General features: G+C 43.8%; 1 protein-coding gene across 2 annotated transcripts in view; it reads left to right on the top strand.

The window, feature by feature from the left end:
- Positions 15 to 11,612, top strand: part of TBL1X (transducin beta like 1X-linked) — a 195,832-nt gene continuing 184,234 nt past the window's right edge. For both annotated transcript variants that reach the window (XM_021410852.1, XM_021410844.1), the window contains exon 1: positions 15 to 293. The gene's annotated coding sequence lies outside the window, so the exon portion shown is untranslated. The remainder of the gene's footprint in view (positions 294 to 11,612) is intronic.

Raw genomic sequence — 11,612 nt, 5'->3', positions numbered from 1 at the left:
CGGCCCGCTCCCCTCAGCGCCGCTCCCGCCGCCGCCGCGCGCCCGCGGCCGCCATTCCGCCCCAAAACTTTCCGCTCTCCCCTTCCCACTCTCCGGGACTTCCTTGTGTGCGCCGAGGGGGAGGAGGAGGCGTGCGCGGCGGCGGCGGCGCGGGGGGGTTCGCAGGCTGCTGGCGGGCTGGCCGGGACCCCGGCACCAGGAGTTGCACCATGCGCGGCAAGTGAGGGAAAGTCCGCCCCAGGCTTCTCCCGCCGCCCCCGGAGCGGAGCCGCGCCCGCAGCGCCCGCGCGCAGGTGAGTGTCCGGGCGCCGAGCGCCGCTGCCCCTCGCGTTCTTCGCTCGCTGTGTGCGGTGCCGAACGCCCTGCCAGCCCCGGGGCTCCGCCGCCACCGCCAAGTTGTGGCGAAGCCCGGCTCGTTTCCCTCCCTCCCTCTTTTTATTTTGCTCATGCTTTCATTTTTTACATACGTGTATATATGTGTGTATGTATCTGTTTTTTTTGCGGCACGAGGCGCGAACCCCGGGCAGGGCGCGGGGCCGCCGCGTACGTGTGTGTGCCAGCCGCCGCGCTGCCCGCGCCGAGCCCGGCGCCGCCGTCCGCGGGCTCAGTGAGAGGGCAGAGCGCGGGGAGCCGCGGGGCAGCGCGGTGCGGGGCAGGGGGGAGGGGAGCCCATTCATCCCGGTCTGCGGCGCGGCCGAGTTGGCTCCCGAGCGTGGGTAAACAAGGGGCCTCCCCCGGGCAGGCAGCGCTCGGGGCAGGGCGCGGCGCTCCGGACCTGTTGCGCGCCCCGAGGCCGGCGGCGAGCCGGGGCCGGCGGGAGCGGGGTGGCCCGGAGGGCACCTCCTTCCCTCCCTTCCTCCCTCCCTCCCTCCGCCCGCGGGTGTCATCCGGCCGCGCCTCGGGGTAACACGGAGCCGGGCGGCGGGGTGTTGTAAGGGCTGGTGACCCCTGACCTGTTTAACGCCGTGTCGGTGGATTCCCAGGTGGACGCCCGACACAGAAAGAGGGGGAAAGCAACAAAGCCACACCCTAAAAGTTAGGTTGGTACGTCGGTTCCTGGGAGCCGGTGCTCGGAGTGAGCGCTGCCCCGGCGCGTGTCCCGCCGCTCCCTGAGGGACCCGAGCGGTGTTCTTCCCTCGACGTGCGGTGAGCGCCGCGGGGGAGGGGAGCCGGCCTCGCTGTGTTGCACGGGAAAGGGAACGGCCGGCGTGGGGGCCGCGGAAGCTGAGGCACCCCACTGAAAGGAGTGTGGTGTTTTAGGCGGATGGTGTGAAAATAAATAGGTTGCGCCAGGCGGAAATCTGGCTGCAGGTTCAAGAAACGCGTAGATGTGGCGCTTGGGCCCGTGGTTTAGCGGGCACGGTGTTGATGGGTCAGCGACTGAGCTATATGGTCTTAGAGGTCTTTCCCAACCTTAATGTTTCTGCATAGCTTGTCAGTAACGAACACGAGGTCTCCACAGGTGACAAATGCAGCGCTGCGTCTCCCTTCGTTTGCCCACTGATCAGCGGTCCTCTAAGCGAGGCAGTCACGAGGTGTACCACCACACACCTCGCTTGCCACGTGCTTGCATGTCCTGCACGAGGCCTCTTCCTCTCCTGCAGTTAGTGCAGCACCGGGTACAGAGACACCGGGCGGGCTTTAGAATAACTCTGTGATTTCTGTGATGGCAGGAGAGCAGGGCTGTTCTCCTGTGCTTTTGTGGTGTTTGTCCTGCTTTGATTCTGTTTTTAACAATTAGGGACAGTATTTGCTGCATCTCAGTGACAGAAATGGTTAAAAAAAAAAAAAAAAGGAAGCATGGGGTGAGAGGGAAAAGAAGCACTGCAGGGGGACGATGCTGCTATGTTAGCAAAGAACCTTTATTGGGCTATGTGCAATAATGGTAAAATCAGTAGAGGTTTGAGCGGAATTGTTGTTTATCTCAGTTTAACGCCTCTGGTGGTCTAAGGAACAACCAAGGTTGTTTTTTCTCTCCTTAAGATACATTTTGGAACCAGAGGGGTGTAAGAATTTTGCATGCTTGTGAACACAACTGTCCAAGTCTCACATGACAAAAAAAACCCTCTGCAAAGAAGTTGTCATCTAAATGTGCCCTCTGCCCTCCCCCTCTCTGTAACTCCAGTGCCTGATGTCTGTCATACCGCAGACAATGAGTTATGTTCACTGTTACATTCAGTGAATTAAGCTCCTTGTTCATCTTTTCAGCGAGTGGCAAGTATCCTCCACGCTCAGCAAGAGGAGTACCAGAAGAATGAAAGTCAATTAAATTATTGATAGAGAAGGGGAACGTGCTGGTGTTCCTGCTCTGCCAGATTTCCCAGTTGTGGTCCTCACTTTTATTCACAGATGGGCTTTTCCAATCCCCATGGCAGGAGGGCCAGAAGTAGACCTGTTGTCCACTTCATGGAAGAACTTCCTCAGCTGAGACTCCTCTGGTGGCAGCAGTTACTGAAGGCTTCCATCCTTGAGCCTAGAGGGTATCGATGGGAACATGCTTGAGTGCAAACGGCGTGTTGTTTTGGTGTTGTTTCTTGGTAGAAATCTAAGTCAGCCATGAGATTCGCTTAGGATTTGGTGGTGCTCCGAGCTAGGTTCAGCTCAGAGATTGGCTGGAGAACCTACCCCAGGGCTTTGTTGGCATGCTTTGGCATGCTCTTGCTGTCTTCTGTTGACAGCTTTTAAAGTTCAGTGCTAGAATTCACGCTGTAGTTTGTTTTGAACTGACGTTGTTTATATTTTAGTAGTGCCAAGGGGCCCCCGTACAAATCAGGGCCGTTTGGGGAATATCCTAGATGACAGTTCTCATCCTGAAAAGGTTGTAATCGGAGTGAGAGAGACAGAAAACCAGGAAGGTAAACGGTGGAAAAAAACTGACTCAGGGGAACATCGGCTGATGGTAGTGCTCTGTGTACTGGACAGCAGCGTGACCTCACCTGGTAGGGAGAGCAGGGCTGTTAGCACCTGGAGGTGCCACCACTGATGGATCAGGTTGCTCCATGCAGCCAGGGTGCCGGCATCTCTTGGCCTCTGCTGCATGCAGGCCTTTTAATTCACAGTATTATTCTAAGTTACATACACTAGCCTGCCTGTAAAACAAATAAGGTTTTGTAGCTCTTGAGGGCAGATTCTTTTTCATAATCTTCATTATGAGGCAAGATGGAAGTAATTTTGTAAACTCTTTCTCAGCTGCTAAATTAAACTCCGTTCCCTCTCTCCCTCCTTGCTTTTGCCTATTTTTAGTTAGGAGGAAATAGCTGACCTCTTTACAACAAGAACCCAGACCCCCTGGGTGCCATTTATAGGTTCCTACCTAATGGCCTACTTGGACAAGTTGGTTGAAATTAAACAAAAACATTGGAACTGCAGCTCTGTGTAGGAATAGCAGCCTTCCCGTAAATACAAAATCTGTCATTTTAATGATAGTGTTACGAATGTCTAAAGGTGAAATATGGATTTTAGGTTAGTTTTCTTTGGTAGATGTGAGAATATTTTATTCCTTCATTTATTTGTTTATTTTTGTGGCAGCCTGATCATTAATATTGTGGAATTTCATTTGAGAACGACTGATGGTGAGTTGTTTTAAAAGCAGGAGAAGCCACTGGAGTGGCTGAAAAACTAAGTGGTATCAAATAAGAATGTTCGATTTCATAAGGAAATGTCATCTTTCTTATCAATTTTCTTGTGTGGACATCCTAGACAGAGAATAATAAATTATAGGTGCTAACATTTGGTAATTACGTAGAAATATATATTTTTTTTTCTGCAGGCTTGACTGAAAACAAACTGAACTATGGATATACGACTGCTTTTGAATGTTAAGGAGCACAGTCATCTCGCATTACTTTTCTCGGGCATATTTGTGTTTCATTGAGGTGGCATTGATGCCTTTAAATTATTGCACTCTAGTGAGGAGTGATGGATTTTCTCATTTGTTGCTTTAGGAGAGAAGAGTATGTGGCTGTACATATAGTCTCTGCGCAGCCTCTATAATCCCCTGTTCAGGTCCCATCCACCAACCCTGTCATGGTATCTGGTTCCCAGTGTGCCTGCAGTGGAAGAGGCTTGGGGTTAGGCACATCTGGTCGCTCGACTCCCGTTTTTTATCACTGTGTTGACTTTGTGCAATAATAGGGGCATCACAGTGTTTAACCCCATTTCTTGACCTTCTCTGTTTGTAGTACAGGCAATCAATACATGTCTGCTCATCCTATTTAAATTGGAGAGCACATAGAAATTCATTAATTTATATGATGTTACAGTAGAATTTTTTTCTTGTAGTATTCATGCAATAAAAAGTCGTGCCAGTGGTACTGTAGCATGAAGAAGCAATTATTTCAGTAGTTGAGCGAAGCGCGGTGCATAAATCCAGTTTGGCTTGGTCGTTGCATCTTCCTTATTTGCTACAAGAAGTCACACAGTGTGCAGAGTACCTGGACAAAACACCGCCTCTGGATGCTAAGACGACAAGCCTGGTGGGTGCCTACCAGCAGACGTGGAGCTTAATAATGCAGAGTAATTATATATACTTACTTATCATGATGCTTTTGTCTGATTTGGTGCCAAGTTTTATTGACTGCCTTTGGAAGGTGAGACAGGTTTTTAAAAAAGCAGTATTCTCCACTAACGTGTAGCAGTTCCTCTGTACATCTCTCTGCTGCCATTCAAAACATGGTTGCGTTTACTGACCTAAATTTCATCCGATCCCTTAATTCTCAGTTACCTTTGGACCTTCTGCTGTTATGTAGTGGGTTTAGAACCTGTTTTGTCATGTGAAACCTTATTTTTTGTTAGGTGGAAAGGTACGGTAAATTCAGGTATTATTTTATTTTTTCCCTACTGAAACACAACTTTTTCATACCTAGAGTAAATTATTGATATGGCAAAGGAGCACCTTTTTTTCCCTCAGGCTTTAAAAAGACTTGGAAAATACTCTTTGATATTGTCTTCAAGAAAACAAAGAGGATTTTCTTCTGATGGATAGATTCCCTCTGTCATTCTGCAGGATAACACGTTTGTTGTGCTCTTGTTTGAAGGCAGCAAACTGCCCCACTGGCCGCACGAACATCTCTGGCTTCTGGGGCACTCTGCTGTGTAGCACTGTCAGCTCGTTGTGAATCCTGTCCCACTGAGCAGGGGCTGCAGAACAGTTCCTGCAGTTCAAGAGTAAAGCCAACTCCTTACAACTTGCATTTCTGAACAGAAGAATCGTGTGTTACAACAGCACTGGTGAGAGGATGCTGTTGCCTTGTTATGATTAACATTTATATGGCTGTTATTAGACATTTTGTGCATAAAAAGTGTCCATGGATGAGTCTGTGCTGGTTTGAGCACCGTCCAGTAGCCTACAGCAAAATCACTGGAAGGAAGTTCTTCCAAAAGAGTTGACCTTCATAGTGCATGGTTAATAGGTTTGTGAAATCTTTCTAAAATTAAACCTAAATATGGAGCGTTTGCCAATCCATTCATGCTGGTTACTTACAATCAAGAATGATTATAACTGTCCAATAGTTTCAGTGTTGTTCAGCAGCTACAAGTTGCCTGTTGTCTCTTCAGTCTAGTCACTGCTGGAGGGGCATGTGTGCATCCAGAGACCCATTAGATTTAAGACTTCTTTTAGCACGCAGTCTCAGTTGGGATTGTTAACCAATAATCAGTTTCACAAATGTTATTTTTTTTTTTAATGAACTGAGTTAATTGTCCTATTAGTGTGTGTACATGCACACACACCTAGGTAGCCTTAAGGTAGCTTAACAAAAACAACAACAACAAAAAACAGCTTTGGGGAAAAAAAAAAAAAAGAATTATCCTAAGGCTGAAGAAATGTGCAATATGCTCCCAAATCCTGAGCTGGGACATGCATTGGTTTCAGTGCCTGAGGTGCTGCTGATCTACTGAAATGCATGTGGGGCCAAGCTAGGCTGGTTGATAGGTTTGGGGAGATGCGGAGGTGCAGCACCCTTTAATTACGTGCACACTGAAATGTTGCAAGGTTGGGACTGTTTTTTTGTTTTGTTTTTTTTCCTGTTTGGCTTAAAAGTAAAATACAAACCCTGATCTCAAAAGAGATTGAGACAAAATTGCCCTTTTTCCTAGCACTCTTCCCAGATGGCGTTGAGCTTTGCTGACAGGGTAGGACAGAGGATCTGAGCACAGACAGTGCTGTTCACATTGTGGGGATTAGTTTCCAAGGATATCTATCTGGGGCTTTTTGTGCTTGCAAAACAAACTTAACTCTTCTAGTACCTATTACATGCGTGTAGGAGTTAGACCTCTAGGAAAGCAATTTGATTATAGAATTGATTGAAACACAGCAAATCTCTGATTTTTCAGAAGGTATTGGTAGTGCTGTCAATTACATGCTTATAACTCTCTTCCATTTTGGATTGGCTTTGTTGGTTTGGTGTTTTTTGCTTTTTGAATGAGTGTTGTCTTTTTTTTTTTTTTTTAAGCTTCCGTAGTTTTATGTAGTTAATACAGGCCTGGTTTCGGTTTGCTTTTTATAACTTTTAAAATAATGTGATCTGGAAGGCACAGAGAAAAGACAGGCACGAAAATTATTCTAATGAGGACCGTGTCTTCTTTCCTCTCCCAGTTCTCCGGAATGAAAGAAAAGAACAGGAGCAGGTGAATTTTTAATAACGTTGCATGATGTTCACCCAACACAGATTTTGTCATTCTTTGTGAAAGGTGATGAAAGTTTCTTTAATTCCGTTTTCATGATCACCTTTGATTGCAGGTATTATAGCTCATTAAGAATTTGTGAGAGTCTGTTTTTGTATTACAGAATAACCCCGAACTGTACGCTCTGCTGCTTCTATCAATAAGTATCTTAAATAACCAGTTAATTTAAATGAGCCAATTAATTTGAAAGCGGTGCATGACAGTGTATCACAAAAATTCATCCAGCTTCACTCTCACGGGGTTTTATGTGCTTGGAAAAAAGCATAAGGCAAGCTGAGAAGATGGCCCTACGTACAGTACTGGGGGGGGAGAAAAGAATCTGTCGTGTACAGCTCAAATTCAATAAAACATTGATGTAGCATTTACTTTCTCAAATCCATTTTTCTGAGAGACCACCATCACATCTTTACTACGCAGTCTGGTGATGCTGGGTAGAGGTTAGGTAAAAAATAGAATGTAGTTTAGGCCTTGACAGGCAGATTACACGGAGGAGGAGGAAGAGTGGGAGGAGGTTACCATGAAAGCCGGGATTCACTGGTTTTCACTTGCTGACTGTCAAGCAGCCAACAAAAAAGTTGTAGGAATTTTTTTTAACAGAATTTTTTTTCTTGCCTGAGATGATAATACCTTCAAAACCCTTATTCCTGTGCATTTCATCAGTGTTATGATGGTTGTATATACAGTATGTGAGCGTCTTCTAATCTATCAGCGTTATTTTGTGATTATAGCAGGGACTGTGTCTGTGTGTGGCTGGGCAGGTATCTCTTTTGATGTTTTGTGTGTGTGTGTGCATATGTGATCACTGCTGTATTAATTTTTTTCATTCAAAGTTTGCTTAGCATAAGCATTATATTCTTCTCGATACCTGTTACGTTACCCGCAGCGTGCGTTTTGGATTTTAAAACAAAATACTTTTGAAAGTGGGAAGTTTCGTGTTCTCTAATGTCAGCATGTTTAATGCCATTGTACGTTGCCAGTTTGACCATGCTCAGTGAATGATGGCTTTGTAGATCAGGCGTGTCATGCATAGCGGGTGTGTATGTGCGCGTAATCTAGAGTGAAATAAATTAATTTCTCATAATAAAAAATGTCGTGTGTCCTGTATCCTGTACATGTTTAAAAAGCACTTAGATAATTGCAGGGAATTAGCTACACATGTGGTTGTTTACTCACGTATCTTCATATTGCCATGTGGTTAGTTTTCATCCTTTAAGGTAAATTTGAATATATATCTATTAAAAGAAAAAATGTGTTCCTCAACAACTTTTCAGGACAGTTGATAGGGTGCTCCTTTTTCATGGCTGGATAGTTGTAGTAGAATGTAACTTATTGATCTGCCTCCCATCCTACAGAACTACTGTGAAGGTTTTATGGATGACTTCTTTGAAGAAATTAAAGATTAAAACAACGTGTTGATTTACTTACAGCTAGTTCATTAAAAAGTGTGAATGTAAAGTTCTGTTTACTGCAGTCCAATCCTACTTTCCATCAAAGTACAAATCAGGATAGCAAAGTTCAAAAAGAAACTATGAAAAAAGTGTTCTCTTCCTTTTGGTGATGGGTTTAGGGTTAGAATTAATGACTGCTTTAATTTGTTAATCATCTATTAATTCAAAAGTTATTTTCTTAGATAACAGAGTTGCGTTTAGGGTATTAAATTGCTTTGCTGGGTTTTTCCAACCTTTCTATACTAGCTTTTTAGCTTTTTTTTTAATCTTTTTTTTTCCCTACTGACTAATATTGGCGTCTCTAGTGAAATTTAAGAGATTTCATTTTAGTAGATGTTTTTGGTGTTTCATAGTTTTTCTTCCTGTGAGTTCCACAGTGCATGGGTAATGCCAACTGAGACAAAGTCGGTTATGCATTTGTGTTGTGAACACTCAACAGATCCAGTTATAGATATGGCCTGAAACTGCAAAAACTTACTTGGCACATGCAGAAGACTTCTAGGATCAAGCCTCCTATGATGACAGTACAGATTCTTGGCGGGTTAGGTTAATATTTTCCAGCCGTTTCTGAAGTCTGACTAATGATGTGCGTGACTTTAGCTTTAGGACTGAAAGTTAGTATTCTTGTAATTCTGTATATAAGAGAATGTGGTGTCCATTTCCTCTCCTGTAGCCTATGTAAGCAGTTGTATATTTTTTTGGTGTGTGTGTGGGGTAGAACTTCCATAATCTATTTTGAATGCCATTCTTATCTGAATTCTCACAATGTTCTTTGAAGTTTGGGTGGCTGACAAACACGATGTCCACATTTAGAGCCTGGTTTCTTTAAAATGTGCAGAAGCTGTGTCGGTTCCCTTTAATATTTTTATAGAACTAATATGTTGCAGTGCGAAATGTAAAACTTAGCAATTAGAGGTTGCAAATACATGTTTTGAAAGGCGACCGACTTAGGCTGGTGATTAGAGCCTGTGACTTTTTCCAGAGAAGTTCTTTTAGTTCTTCAGGCCTACCCACATCAGAAGGAGTAAGAACCCTTGCCGCAGCCACCCATGCAGCACCTGGCAAGCAGCGGCAGGATGCTCTTGTCGTTGTCCATCTGTGTGGTGTGTAATCTAAAGACTCTTCTGCCAGCTGTGGCCTGCATCCAAAAAGCTCAGCGCGCTGAGTCCAGCACCTGGTGCTTGTCTTTTTTGGAAGGGTTACCGACGTCGTGTCCTCTGGGAAGACTGCATGCAGCCTTCCAACCCAGCAAGGGGGATCTGCTTGGAGTCTGAAGCTGTGCTTCCTCTCTTCCCTTTTGAGTCTCAGCAGTCTAGCTCTCCTTCCTTTGCATGGAATACCATCTCCTAGCCAGCAAGCTGATGCAACCTAAGCAAAGCCTTCTTGAAGTCTGAGTCCTGCCTCTGGTTTGCTGGGCACCCGCCAAGCTCTGTTTGAAGGCAGAGGCCTGAAAGCACGCAGCACAACGCTTCGTGTTAGATGCTCATCGTGGAAATAAACATGAAGGTTTCACTGCTCCTAAATGGAAGCAAAAAACAACAAAAAAACCATCTAGAATGTGTATGGCTGTGTGTTGGTGGCGTGGTGTATGTGTTTTTTTTTTAACTTGCTGGTTTTCTCTGGGGTAGTAGTTCTGTGCGCGTCAACAGTGAGTAAGAAAAATTAGGCAGAAAAAAACACGAAGTTTGCTCTAATTTTAAAAACAAGTTTTCTGCTTCAACTCTTTTTCATTTGATGATGTGGGCGTTTTATAAATAGTTCTCATTCTATAAATAATAATTTTACATACATGTACGACTGTGCTGTTAGCATTGTCTTAATTGTTCCTTTTGTCTTTGGAAATATATATGGTTACTTCTCTGGTGTCTCAATTGGAGCAAATGTCTTGCCAGCCTATTTAATGCACTAACGTATGTGAGGAAGTATGCCCTGTGGCCTGAAACATCATCGATGTATTTGCCAGTTGCCTCAGCCTTTTGATTTCTGTTTGTATGCGTTGCATTTGGTTAGGTTGAATTTATTATTGATTTCAGCAGTTTGCAAATATTATCCTGACAGACCGTTTGCTTCTGTCTCCTTTGAGCCAGCATTTTACCCTCATTAGTCTATGGATGTTTTCTTTTGAATGTTAGCCAAATGCATTCATAAAAACAACACAATTAAAAAAAAAAAGTATGAAGGCTGTTTGACCTGTTACTTGTAAACAGCATCGTGAAACTGCATTTTAGTGTTAGGCTCTACATCACTTTACGTATGGCGTAGAGTCTAACGCTGAAAAAAATAATAACATATTTTAAAAGTTTTCCCTTTGATTCTGTCAGGTTTTCAGGACTTCCCACAGTATACAGCCATTTTCTCAGATGATACAGTTGCCATTTTCTTGTTTTGTAAGTTCTTGTTTGGTTTGTTTTTGAAGACTTAAGCTGCTAGGTGAGTAAGAGCAGTAACAGTTACCAGTTCTCTAATTCTGTAGGTTCAAACCACAGCTTGCAAGCTGCTGAGGGACGCACCGCCTCTTGTTTTAGAGACGTGGGAAAAAAAAGGAAGTCTTTGTCATTCTGTTCAAATTTACTATTCAAGGTAACTTTATAGGTCCACAAATTAAAGAGATTTAAAAACCACTGATCTAATTATATTGTAAACTTCTTAAGGATGTGATGATATCTTATTTTTATGGCTTACTACTTTGTGGGTGTATATATCATTATGCAAGTAATGATCTCTGTTTTTGCAGAAGGTAATTTATACCAACATTAAATTTTGGCATCGGTTTCATTACATCGTGTAGATTTCTATGAAAATAACCCTTCTGTTTTGTAGGACTGGGACCTGTATTCTCTGACAGAACACAGGTCTGGCTGATCTTTAGTTGCACGAGGAATAACCTGGAGAAGAGCATTTGGTTTCTCTTAGTTTGTGTTTACCAGGTCTGTCTGTCATCCAGCAGTCAACCTGCTCAGCTGATTGCTCATCTTTTTTTTTCTTCCTTTTTTAAATTTTTGGTCTTGTGCAGCACTGTTTTTATTTCCAGCCATTTATGTGGTACCGTCACATTTCAATAAATCCAAATTCTTGCATCTTAAAACGTCAAGAATTTTGTTATTTGATGTTACCACATTTCTGCTCTCCTCTGCTTGATAGCAGCACTGCATGTTAATGTTAGGAGGGGTTAAGTAGAGGAGGTGAGAGTGGGGGTGGGAAGTAAAACAGGCTCTGGCTGTTTACACATTCCAGGCAACCATAGATCTGCTCTCTTTGAGGCCAGAAATATTTTCCTTTTTACTATCAGTTTTGCAGATCTGGGGTATTTGGGCACACCGCCAATAAAAATAAATAGTAATGTGTTAATCTCTCAGATTGAAATGTACTCATAATAAACCATATTTTACCTTTTTGAGCATGTGCATGAGAATAAAGGTTAACTTCACTTTGTAATTAAAATATGACATTTTTAGAGATACTAAAAATTACGGTAATCAC

This window comes from Numida meleagris, chromosome 1, assembly GCF_002078875.1.
Source record: "Numida meleagris isolate 19003 breed g44 Domestic line chromosome 1, NumMel1.0, whole genome shotgun sequence".
Classification (NCBI taxonomy): domain Eukaryota; kingdom Metazoa; phylum Chordata; class Aves; order Galliformes; family Numididae; genus Numida; species Numida meleagris.
Note: the sequence above shows the minus strand (reverse complement) of the source record. Positions and strands in the feature narration are given on the sequence as shown.